Source organism: Cibotium barometz, chromosome 37, assembly GCF_041138505.1.
Source record: "Cibotium barometz isolate CiBa-2024 chromosome 37, ASM4113850v1, whole genome shotgun sequence".
NCBI lineage: Eukaryota > Viridiplantae > Streptophyta > Polypodiopsida > Cyatheales > Cibotiaceae > Cibotium > Cibotium barometz.
The window spans coordinates 2,867,826-2,880,288 of NC_141082.1; the positions used below are offsets into that span (position 1 = coordinate 2,867,826).

Genomic DNA, 12,463 nt, shown 5'->3' on the forward strand with positions numbered 1-12,463 from the left:
AAATCCTGAAGACAACACTGCCGAGCAACTCCTTGCCTAACCATAATGGCCAGGCTCCTCTCAGTCCCCTTGAATCTCAGCTGTGGCCCAGACTGTGTCAACCAAATGATAGAACCAAAAGAAATGATAGCATCCCTCGTAATCCTACCAAAGAGGTGAGCAATCGCAGACCAAACCCTCTGTGCTTCCCTGCATTCCCATAAACAATGGTAAACTGACTTCGAAAATCCTGCACATCTAGGGCATGTTGGGCAAGCACCAGTAATTGACCTCCACTGATTGGTGGCCAGACCACCATGAAGAGAAACCCAGATAAAGGAGGAAATCTGTGGCTTCCTATAAGAATGCCACAATCTCCGCCAAAAAATCCTCTGAATGTCAGTTGAAATGCCGTAGGATTCCCAATGGGGTCTAAAAGTAGGGACACTCTGAATGTGTCCCAAGAAAAGATGTCTGGCATTCCGCACCGTATAACTGAAAAAAGGCATGCGTTTCAAGGGGTTACAAGCATCCTTCCACACCCACTCACCGGGGTCCCAATGCAAATGTCTCATAGGGCAGCCACCATACAACCAAAGGCTAACACTCTTTGTGATCATCCCTGGGGGGGGGGGGGTCAACAAAGACGTGCTTCCCTAACCTGCCAACAACTCTGATTGGACGAATCTGGGGGCCCTCAATAAGGTCCTGCACGTCACATCTCTCCAACTGCCATCCATCCTGTACAGAAAAGAAGACCGGTACATCATCCTCCCTAGGCAACGGGAGACCCATAACCTGAAGAGGAACACCTGTCCCAGAAAAAACCCCTAACCAAGAATGATGACGGTCTTCCAAGAAAGATCCAGTAATCCAGTGGTTGGGAATGGCTACGTCAATCTGTGCAATCCTCCGACTAGAGCCTCTCAAATGCTGCGTGAGATCCAATCTCTGTACCTCGGTGAGGCTATGAAACCTCTTCCAAGCCAACACTGTGGGGCAAAGCGTCTCCGAGCCAGCCCAAAGAATATGCATAGCTTCCCCAAGAGGCCTACCATGCACATCTAAGATCAAATCATTCCACAGAATGGGCTGCCGGTTAGCTTCCTCTGCTGAACGCGAGAGAATGTGTACCAAAAAACTCCTCATGCAGTCCCAGGCCCGTAGGAGGGACCTAACCATGGGGGATGAAGGGGAGCGGTGAACTGCATCCGAAAAATAAAGCGTGAGCTGAGAGTCCAGTCACCTCTGAGAACAGGGACACACTTCATGATCTGCTGCATGAGAAAGTCCTTCCATGGCTCAGAGCCTGGAAGAAAGCCCCTAACAACCAACTTACAAAGCAAAGCCTTACATTGCACCTCAGGGTCAATGATATTCAATCCCCCTTCTTGCTTGGGCCTGATAATGGTTTCCCAAGCAACTCTAGCCCTGGTGTGTGCATTTCCATCAAGCCCTGACCAAAGAAAGTTCCGAATACGGCGACGAAGTTGTCCAATGCAGCCCTTATGAAAAATCCAGCACGAAGCGATAAACCAAGTCGTGGCTAGCAAAACTTGGTTAACCACCAAAGCTCTAGAGGCCAAGTCGAGCTTCCTCCTACTCCAGTGATGGAGTTTGCTTTTAATGCTTAAGAGCACAGGAGGAAACTGTTGTGCAGGGGAGATGTCAACGCCCACCTGATAACCAAGGTATCTGGTAGAGGATCCTCTCTCAATCCAAGTAAAACCAACATCTGTACCCCAATCTGCAAGAGGAGAATCACTGATCCAAAAACCAACTGACTTATGCCAATTGATAGTAGCTCCTGCTGCCAAACAAAAGGCCTCCAAGGCTGTCCGGAAAGCACATAAACAAGCATTTGAAGACTCAAGGAACAACACCGTATCATCTGCTAACTCAGAGTCCAAAAACTCTTCCTCCATACATAAATGCAGCCTGAGACCCACAACACCAGGGGCAGCCCGAAGAAACCTGTTCATAGCCTCAGCTACAATGAGGTACAGTAAAGGGGCGAGGGGACAGCCCTGCCTGACTGAACGGGAAATCTGAAAACGCTCACCACCTCCCCCACAGGCTAAAACACTGCCATGGGCCTCCCTGTATAGGCAAGACACACCTCTGATCCAGTTTTGGGAAAACCCCATGTGTGCCATAGTGCCCTCCAAAAAATCCCAATCCACTTTGAAAGCTTTTTCAAAATCAAGCAAAAGAATGGCAAGAGGTTGCTGACTAGCCTTTGCCCACTCGACAGCTTCCTAGAAAGAAAAGATGTTATCAAATATACTCCTTCCTTGGAGGAACCCATTCTGGGTATCATGGATAGTCCTTAGGAGAATCGGCTGCAACCTTATACTCGAGGCTTTCGATAAGATTTTATATGTAGATCCAAGGAGGGTGATGGGCCTCCATTGCTTGATGTCAGTCTTGTCCCCACTCTTGGGGATAAGGTGAATCAGCCCCTCTGTGAGGTATGGAGGCATCACACCCGACAACCACATTTCCTGAAGGGCAACAGTAAAAGCATCTCCAATATGATCCCAAAAAAGAATAAAGGCGACGGGACAAAGACCATCATCCCCGGGGCATGAACCACTGGAAAGAGCATGCAGTGCGTGAAGGAATTCATCCTTCGAGGAAGGGGCATCCAGGGAAGAACACATAGCATCTGTAATGAGCCTGGGCATGCACTCCCAAACTTTCCGCCGTGCCACATCTCTCTGAGGGGATGGCACCTCTGGGAGGGCACCTCTGCACTCAACAACGACCGATAAAATTCTGAAGCAATATCCCTCACCTTATCAGGCTCAATCTGAACCTCACCCTGCAAGTACCTCACAGAGTCCCTGCTATGGGAAGGCCTGTGTGCTGAAAAAAACTCTTTGTTGCATCTGCCACCCATCTGAGTCCAAAAGGCCTCGTTCGCATGAAAGGCGAACTCAGCCCTCCTGTCCATGGCCAACTGCAGCTGTGCTCTAACTGTGGTCAAGAGGTCTGTAATCCAAGTTGCATGTGGATGCTTTTCATGTTCCCTCTGAAGAGCAGCAATCCTACGCGTAATAGCTCTCTCCTTGTCCAAAACCTCCTGCTTCTTAGACAAGGCAATGCTATGATAATGATGGCTGGTCCTCTCAAGAGCTAGCGCAATATTATGACGAGGATCAGGATCCTCACGAGATCTCCATATCTCTCTGATCTCAAGGGAAATGTCAGCATCTAGATAAAGAGAGTCAGGGATACGGATACGGGGAGAGGCGGAGGGAGCCCCAGGCTCCCTGAGACACAAAACGATGGAGCAATGATCGGATTTGGTGGTGCCAGGCATAATAGCAATGGTGCCTCCTCTGTCCAAGGACCAATCATCCACATAAGACCTGTCCAGACGTGCAAAGATGCTCTCATCCCCGCTCCTGCGGTTATGCCAAGAGAAAGATAAGGAATTTGGCCTTCTCTGGAAGTCATCCTCAGTCCAGCAATCCTTGCCAAAAAAGGAAAGCGTGAACCTCTCCCATGAGGCTCGCTCCAAAGGGTGTAAACCCCCTTCGCGTCCACCCTTCTTGTCAGAACGTTGCTCAACCATATTAAAATCTCCTCCCACTATCCAATGAGCAACCTCGGGAATGACATTTGTAACGGTGTCCCAAAAGGCCACCCTTTCACCTCTGACGTTAGGTGCATAAATATTCAAAATTCCCAATTTTTGACCCTCATGCATGATCAAGATCCACTGCGCTCTAGCAGGGATGATAACACCGTGCCCAATAACATGAGGTATAATAGATGCTGCCACTGAAATACAAACACCCCCTCTAGTCCCAATTGCCGAGGACCAGAAGGTGTGGCCAGAAAGCATCTTACCAGTTTTGCCACACTGAGATCTTTCCAATTTGTGTTCCTGCAACAAAAGCACATCCATAGACCCTCCCTTAATAGCAGGGTGAAGCTGGTCCTTCAGAAGGCGCTTCCTACCACGGGTGGGAAGCCCTCCAAGGCCTTGAACATTCCATGAGACGATTCTCATGGAAGAGAAGAGGGTTTGACCCCCGATCTAAGAAGACGATGGGCAGCCTGAGGACGCCTCTTATAATGCTGGAGGACGGGAAAATCCACAGGGAAAAGTCCACTGACATGCCCTTGTCCGAGGCCATGCACCGATGTACGAGAAAACTGTTCGCCCTACGGGGCATCAAGGGTAATGGCATCATGCTGAAAATCTTGCAATACATGATCCCCACTGTGCTGAACATCCTGCATATCTCTTTGCAAAGATGCATCAGCTGACACATCCCTCTGACCAGAAAGATCATCTATCTGTACATGATCCGAAGAAGCCTTCCCATCAATCGCTATAGGGGGGCGGGTGTGAGAGACAACATGCCATACCTGGCGGACTGAAGGACGAGAAGGAACCCAGGGAGGTGGCGCCTGAGAGGCACGCTTACGAGGCCTCCTGCGACCTCGAGCCCGAAGACAATCTCGAGCAAAGTGACCCTGTTGGTGACAAACCCGGCACTGATCGTGTTTACCTACAATCTCCATACGTTGCTTCAAAGGGCCACAAGGGCCTAGAAGCAAAACATAGTCCTCAAAGAGCTCAATGTCACGGGCAAGAACCATGACCTTGGGGACAGCATCCGCCGAGGCAGTGACCACCTGGGCAGAAGATGTCGGCAAGGCGTGAAGGGGGGGCACTTGAAGAACAAGCCCAAAGGCAGACCCGATGGCCTCTAACACAGGCCAATAAGCGCACGGAAGACCTGAAAATCGGAGAGTAATCGGGAAGCGGTTCCGGTCTTCCTCAACAGGGTCAAAATAGCTGGAGTAGGGAAGAAAAAATATCTTCCTCGGGCCAAATGGCAAAGGACTGCCCTTCAAAACGTCTAAGGCTGCGTCCTCAGAATCAAAATCCACTTGGAAGAAACCTCTTCCAAGCAACCTGACATCTCGAAAGTGTAGAGCGAGGTCGGAGGGCAGAGCCGCCAGGACCCAATCCCGAGCCTGGAGACGGGACGGGTGAGATCCAAAGATTCTGGCAATGAGGGTCATTTTGGAGTCTTTCTCTATTTCGGCGTAGAGGACCGTGAGCTCGGCTTCGGAGAAAACAATGGTTCGCGCGGCCGAGGGAGAATGATTAGCCATGATGCTAATTGAAGAAAAAGGCCGACTTGAACCTGGATGAGGAGCAATCCGAGCCAAGGGGAAGATGAAGGCGTTGAGACGGAGGAAAGGAAAGGAGGGTGGAAAAGGAAACAGCAAAAAGGAAAAGGAAAGCAAGGGGAGAGGCTGATATTTTATAGGCGAAGAGGGGCGGGGGAGGGGCAGCACAAGAGCGCTGCGCTGAGGAAGGATGGGAGGCGATTAGAGGAGGGGAGGACAGGAGGGCTAGGGCGGGCAAAGGCAAGGAGGGGAGGCGGAGGAGGAAAGGGGGCGAAGCGGGAAGAGAACCGAAATGGCGCAGCGAAGGAAAAAACGAGGAAGAAGGAGGGGGCAGCGATGAGGGAGGGAAGTGAAGGCAGAGGCGGAAGGGAACGATTCAGGCGATGGAGGAAGGAGGGGCGCAGCGATAGGGGAAGGAGGGGCGCAGAACGGGGAGCTCAAGAAAAAACGAGGAAGAAGGAGGGGGCAATAGGGTCCCGACTGAGAGGACGTGAAAAAGATACCAATGTCCCACTCTCTCATAAACTGGCCGCGCTTCCTCTCCGCAGCCCTCGAAGATCCTTGGATTTTGGCCCAGGTAGCCATGATGGTGTGAATAATATCACTCCAAATCCTGCAAAGACACTGAGAAACAAGAACGGGAGTACCCTCAATGGCCTCGGTGCATCTAGCCTTACAGATATTCCAGGCTAAGATGCTAGCAATAATCTCCCAAGAGCTGTCTAACCTCTGTGCTGGAGGGACAAAGTGTGAAAGTGGCAAATCCTGAAGACAACACTGCCGAGCAACTCCTTGCCTAACCATGATGGCCAAGTTCCTGTCAATCCCCTCGAATCTCAGCTGCGGCCCAGACACACTTTGTCCCTCCGGCACAGAGGTTAGACAGCTCTTGGGAGATTATTGCTAGCATCTCAGCCTGGAATATCTGGAAGGCTAGATGCACCGAGCCATTGAGGGTACTCTCATTCTTGTTTCTCAGTGTCTTTGCAGGATTTGGAGTGATATTATTCACACCATCATGGCTACCTGGGCCAGAATCGAGGGATCTTCGAGGGCTACGGAGGAAGTGCGGCCAGTTTATGAGAGAGTGGGACATTGGTATCTTTTTCACGTCCTCTCACTCGGGACCCTACTGGCAGCACTGATTGGTTGAGATCTCCACCTTTCTTGGTGTGAAATCTCCATTTTGTAAATTTTTTTCATACTTAATAGAAGTCTCCTTTCCGAAAAAAAAAGGAGTGACACAGACTGAGACTTGGGAAACACTGTGCTTAAGCCTGCCTAGCTGAGCGGAGACTAGAATGTTTCCCATGACCACGTAATGGTTGGTGTTTGAGTCTCTAGAATCTCTAGCGAGAGTCCACACGTCTCCCACAGCATTGCATGACTAGTCTGATACACCATATTGCTGTCTTGCCATTCCGCTGATAGGGAAACCAGCGAGAAACCAAATTGCAAGGGGAAGCGAGTATGACAGGAGAGGCGAGACAGGAGAGGCGAGTATGAGGAAAACCATGCGGAGGTGAGTAGGAGATTGGAGGGGGATGAGCATGAAAAGAGGCGCTGCTGAAAGAAAGGAGGCGAGTGTGAAAAAACGGCATGAATGTTTTGTGAAAAAAAAAATGAAAGTGTGCATGGTTGCAAAAAAAAACTGAAAGGGCGAGTGCACCTTCGGCTAGTATGTAATTGGTGGAGTGCACCTGAGGGGGCGAGCATGAAATTGTTGGAGGGCTGAGTATGAAAGTGTTCATGGTTGCAAAAAAAAACTGAAACGGCGAGTGCACCTTCCGCTAGTATGTAATTGGTCGAGTGCACCTGAAGGGGCGAGCATGAAATTGTTGGAGGGCTGAGTATGAAAGAAAAGGGGGCGAGTATGAGTGGTTGGGGAAGGTGAGTATGAAATGGTGGGGAAGATGCGAGTATGAAAGGGCATGGGGGAGGCAAGTATGTAAAAGGGGGGGAGGAGAGTATGAGAAATGCCATGGGGGAGGGGGGAGGCGAGTATGAGAAATGCCATGGGGGAGGCGAGTAGGCAGGGCATGGCGGGAGGTGAGTATGTTAAGGGGGGGAGGCGAGTAGGAAGGGCATGGGAGAAGGCGAGTAAGAGGCCAGTTGAAAAGGTGGAATTGGCCATTTGTGTGAGGGCGTGGAGGCTGGAGGCTGCAGGGTGTGAAGGGGCGAGGATGCTGGCCAGGGAGTGAAGGTTAGGCTCGCCCTATGGTGTGGAGGGGAGAAGTAGTGAGCTGTCCGTGTGTGAAGGGGGCAAGTGGATGTGGCAACAGGACAACAGATGGGACGGGGCGAGTGGGGCGTCGTGCGGTAGCCTGCTGACTGTGAGAGATGTGATCGGCGACCAGAGCAGGGAGGGCGGTGCCAAGATGAAAGAGGAGGTGCGTGTGGTTTTTGGGTAGGATCTTCACCCACCCCAGCGTGGCGCCCAATTGAATCATTTTATGGGATCCCCACGGGCACCCCGATCAATTATCCTGGCCCCCATTCTTCTAAACATTCGGAAGAAGCTTTTGTCTGGAGCATGGCCCACCTCTCTCGCTGGCCGCGTGATCATGGCCAATCATGTGCTCCAGGTCACCATGTGCGCCAAGTACGATGACTTATCAAGAACTTTCTATGGGCCGGTCCAATGGCCAGACGGTTTGATTACTTTCTATGGGCCGGTCCAATGGCTAGGGTGGCCTCGAGGGTGTTTACTTAGCCTCTGACACGAGGAGGATTGGGCATCACAAACCTAGCTGTGTAGACCAAAGTACTGCTGGGCAAGTTGATCGTCATAGGCATTGTGCCTCGCAGTGAGCCTCGGAAGACCTTTCTGATTTTCCAGATCTCAGCTCAAACCCCCTCACTTGGCAGCCCCTGGACTCCCAGTGTATGTAGGAATTTCCCAGAGGCCCGATCTCGACACCTGAGCACCGCCTTTGAGGAAAAATTTGTAGCGAGTTTGATGAGAGCTTGGATCAACCTTAAGCCAGACCTCCAGCAGTTCCCCCCGGCCTCTGGCGAGGAGAGACTCTGCCACCCACTCTGATCTGGAATCGCCTCTTCAGGAAGTCAGCGGTCACCATTCGGGCGCGTGTTCTTACATTGCTTGGGCCCCCCTTAGCACTGGCCCAGCCCAGTCTCTTGGCGAGTGGACTAGTTTCAGGCGGTTTCCTCAAGAGGCTCAGGACAGACTCCTACACCTCAAGGCGACCTAGGCTGCACCGTCGATTGTATGATGCACTGCCATAGCCACAACCTCAAAATCTTCCAATTAGTGATAATTAATCACTAATTTCTCTATCTTTTGGCTAATCAAGCTTGCTCCCTCTCACTTGCTCAGTACTAATGTTTGTGTTGGCCTTTCTTGCAAGGCCCAACAAATCCTTACAAAGCATCCCAGAGTGCCTTCCAAGCTTGTCAAAGGCTTCTACCCCAAATCTCTTCCTCATCAAGAGCTTTAACCTTCAAGGTGACTCAAGGCTGAGTCAAATATTCTATAATATTTGCTCTCAAGTGTGTTCCTCAGCACTCTCAATCCTAATGGCCTCACATGATGGAGCATCACAAGTGGAAAGGAGAAGAAGCCAAGGGACCAAGGTACTATTCCAGCATGCGAGGGGAAGGTCCTCACAAAACTTGGATAGTGAAACAACTAAAAATAGTTGAAAATGGGATAACCACACAAAAAAACGACCTAGTATGATGGCAAGGATCTAGATACCATGTTGAAAGATTGAATAGCATGTGCAAGTGGGATATGGTGGCTCAAAGATTAATTCAAGATTAAAACACAAGATGAGTAAAAATAGTAGAAAGGGTTGTGCACACAAGAGAGACAACAGTGTCGGGCAAAATAAGTTGATTGAATTACTTCATAGGCAAGTGCCCTTTTATAGATCCCATACAACTCAATACCACCTAGTGGTTTCACCAAAACAAGTGGTTTAGCACAAAACTAGGTGCTAGACAAGCTAATTGATTTAGTCCCTTTCACATGTACATGGCCCATTTCGCCCCATCCTTCTAGGGATGTGTTTGGTGCATATTTCAACAAATCAAACTTTGTACATGTGAAAGGGATCAAAACCTTTGGCTTGTGGCTAGTTTTGAGCAAAACTTCTTGGTTGATGAAACCACTAGATGATATTTGGTTTGTAAAAAATCTATAAAAGGGCACTTGCCTATGAACTAATACATCAAGTTCTATTTGGCCACATCTTGCGTATTTGATCATTTTCTAGCATTTATATTCATTATGATATTTGAATCAACTCTTAGCTCTGAGCCTCCCTAGCTCACATGCATGCTAGTGGAGCCAGGGAGGGAAGCTAGTGGAGATTCGGACTCCATGTGGAGACGTCGAGAGGCCTTCCTATGCATCTGACAGCAGGGCCCCTTCCTTTTGGATAGCGCAGGTGACCTCACTTGGCACTACACACCACTAGTTTGGCTCCCCCTCCCTCCCCCACCATAGAGGGGACTACCCTCACCACTATTTTTTCCTCTTTTGGAGGTTCTGAGCATATTAAAATGATGCGCTGAGGATCCTCAATAGTGCTGAGGTTGAGTGTTAGGTCTTGGTAGCAGGGAGAGAAGAGCTTCCCTTGTCTCAATTGCTGGAGAGTGGGATTGTGGGCCGGCTGTTGGTAAATTGGAAAGGTGCCATATGGTTCTTCCCTCCAAGAATTACAAAGCTCCCATAAGGGAATGGTAGGTCTTCCAAGGGCACGTGCATTTTCTTGGTGATGGGAATTGGGGGATAGTCTGGCCCGTGGTTGGGCACTTTTCTCCCTTACTCGGGAGAGGGTTGCCAACCCGCCTCCCTCTGTGGTGCGGCTCTCCTGGACCTATTGCCTCTTGATTGAGAGTAGGTGGAGTCACTTGGTACCTTTATGATGTTGCTATGTAGGATGTCAGGCCTTCCGCCACACTTGGAACCAAGCAAGAAGTTCTGACTTGTCACCATGGGGGACAAAGCCTTCTTCAAACATGGGCCAAGATGTGGTTGTTTGAGGGGTTGTAAAGGAGGTGGGAGCTACCGTGGCAGATCCCTTGGTCCACGCCTTCTTCCAATTTCAGCTCTTGTGGTCTGTGCTCATGCTCCTTGGGAATCCACAAATAGTCAGAGGCCCAGGCATATAGTACTCATGTTCTTCTGAGCCACGGCTGTCCTATTAGTAATGAGTAAGCCCCTTTGATCTCAAGCAGCGGGATCACCCAAAAGTCAAGCAAAAACGGTGACTCCTTCCACTAGGTCTCTGGGGGTCACCTACTCCGGACATGGAATTTGGCTGGACTCGTTATCTGGAGACCCATTGCACGGACTGTGAATTGAAGCATTGGTTCACCCCAGAGCCAGCATCAACATTTGCCCCAGAAAGAGGGGTGCCATGAATCTCTACAGATAGGCGGGGACTCTGGTCAGTAAGGGAGGGGAAGGAGCGGCTGATACCCAAGCAACCCGCAATGCATACACCTGTAGGAAGTGGGGATCCACCACTAGAATTCAGTGGCTTACCATGAAGCTGTTCCAGGAGTGCACTAAGGTGTTGTTGGACACTGGGGCTTAACTATAGAAGATCAAAGGGGTTCACTGCCATCTTACTCTCCCTTAGAAGAACTTCCATGGAGAGTGGTGGAAGCTGTGGTTTGGATTGCAAGAAAGGAGAGGTAGGTGGTTTGTCCAATACAGACGGAAGGTTATGGAGATCCTTGAAGGTTGCAAGAAGGACTAGTCAATGACTGTGGGGAAGTGAGAGATTGGTATCATTGTGTTCATCCCCTGGATTGGCTGATTCTTCTGGCATGGACCTTTCTGGGCATGGGTGACCGCTATGGCTGATAGTCGATCCATCTGAATGGTTAGTACGGATGTGGGGGGCACGCCAAGGGTGGAAGAGAAAGGGTTGTGTGCGGCAGAGCAAGTGGACGGTGGAGTTCCTACTGAGACCAAGTGGGTGGCTGAAACTGTATGGAAGATAAGAGTCAGTTGAGGTGGATACCCAATGTTTGGGGAAATCCTGGGTATACTGATTCTTGGATTATGGGCAGTGCTGAGTGCATACAGGGCAGTGTGCCTTTGGGAAGGGGGCATCGGATTTGGTAGTGGCGATACTCCCCACTTATGTATAAGAGGACGGGGTGATTATGGGTTGGGGGAGGGCGAGCCAGACAGCTCATAGGGGCTGCTGCCATAGTGGCCAGTGCAGGGGGGGTGGGAATGAGTCCAACAAGGTGGTTGGTGCCGACTGACTCTCTCGAATCTTCTGCTGGGTGGTCCAGGGCAAGGTCTTTGTCACCCATTGACACACCACGAAGTTGCCAGGGTAAGCTGATAGGCAGGCCACCAGCACTGTGACCTGCCTCATCTTGCGTGCTCACACTCACCCCTGGCAGTAGTTGCAGATTCCCTAGCTCTTGGAGAAGGAGGCCCTCATAGTTACCAAGTTGGAAGCTGCAGAGGAAGGTGTCTCTCAAGGTGGCCCAGTCCACAATGTGGTTGGTTGGATACTGACTGAACCATTTGCCTGCAGAGCCTTACAGAGTGGAAAGAAAAAGTGTCAAGAAGGCATCCTTCCGCTCAAGACTGGATGGCAAAAAGTGCCAAGAAGGCGTTCTCCTGCTCAAGAGTGGACAGAAAAAAGTACCAAGAAGGCATCCTCCCACTCAAAACCTCGGATCTTGCACATAGAAATGAACCGCCGGATGCGGTCATCGACATCTTCAATGATGGATCCTTTGAAGGTGGGAAGCTCCAGCCCAACACTCTAGAAAAGGGTTTCTAAGCCAGGAGGCTTGGTTGGGCCTCCAACATTGTTACCAAAGATGGTATAGCAAGATTGGTAGCCATAGGGAAGGGTGGTTGAAGGGGATGCCTAGGAGGTATGTTATTGAACCTCTTTCTGCTATAGCAACATATTGAGAGGGTATGCTTGACTGGGCTGCACCGGAGCGTGCATTAGGCATATAGAGGACACAAAGACAAGAGGACAAAATGATAAGAGAACACAAGGTGAGCTAACATGACTACAAGTTTCGAGAGTCCCACCAGGCATATCAAACTTTAGTTTAGAGTACCTGTAGCAGGGTTGGTTGCCTGGCACACTAAAGTGGTGGCTCTTTTCTAGATTGTATGTCCGGGAGTCCTTAACATAATGTAACACTTAAACAGACTTGAATGCACGCACCTCACTGCACCATGCACACCCAATAGTGGTCATAGCAACACTTAGGACGGGATGATGCAGTGACTACAGGACTCAATGCACAAGAGGAGATGACAGTGATGGAGCAGATTGAGCTGAAAAGATGAATGTAGAATAGGAGGCCC

At 50.1% G+C, this 12,463-nt stretch overlaps 1 protein-coding gene across 3 annotated transcripts in view; it reads right to left on the bottom strand.

Annotated features, from left to right (window-relative positions):
- Positions 1–12,463, bottom strand: part of LOC147616843 (uncharacterized) — a 142,187-nt gene that overhangs the window by 31,696 nt on the left and 98,028 nt on the right. The window lies entirely within an intron of this gene.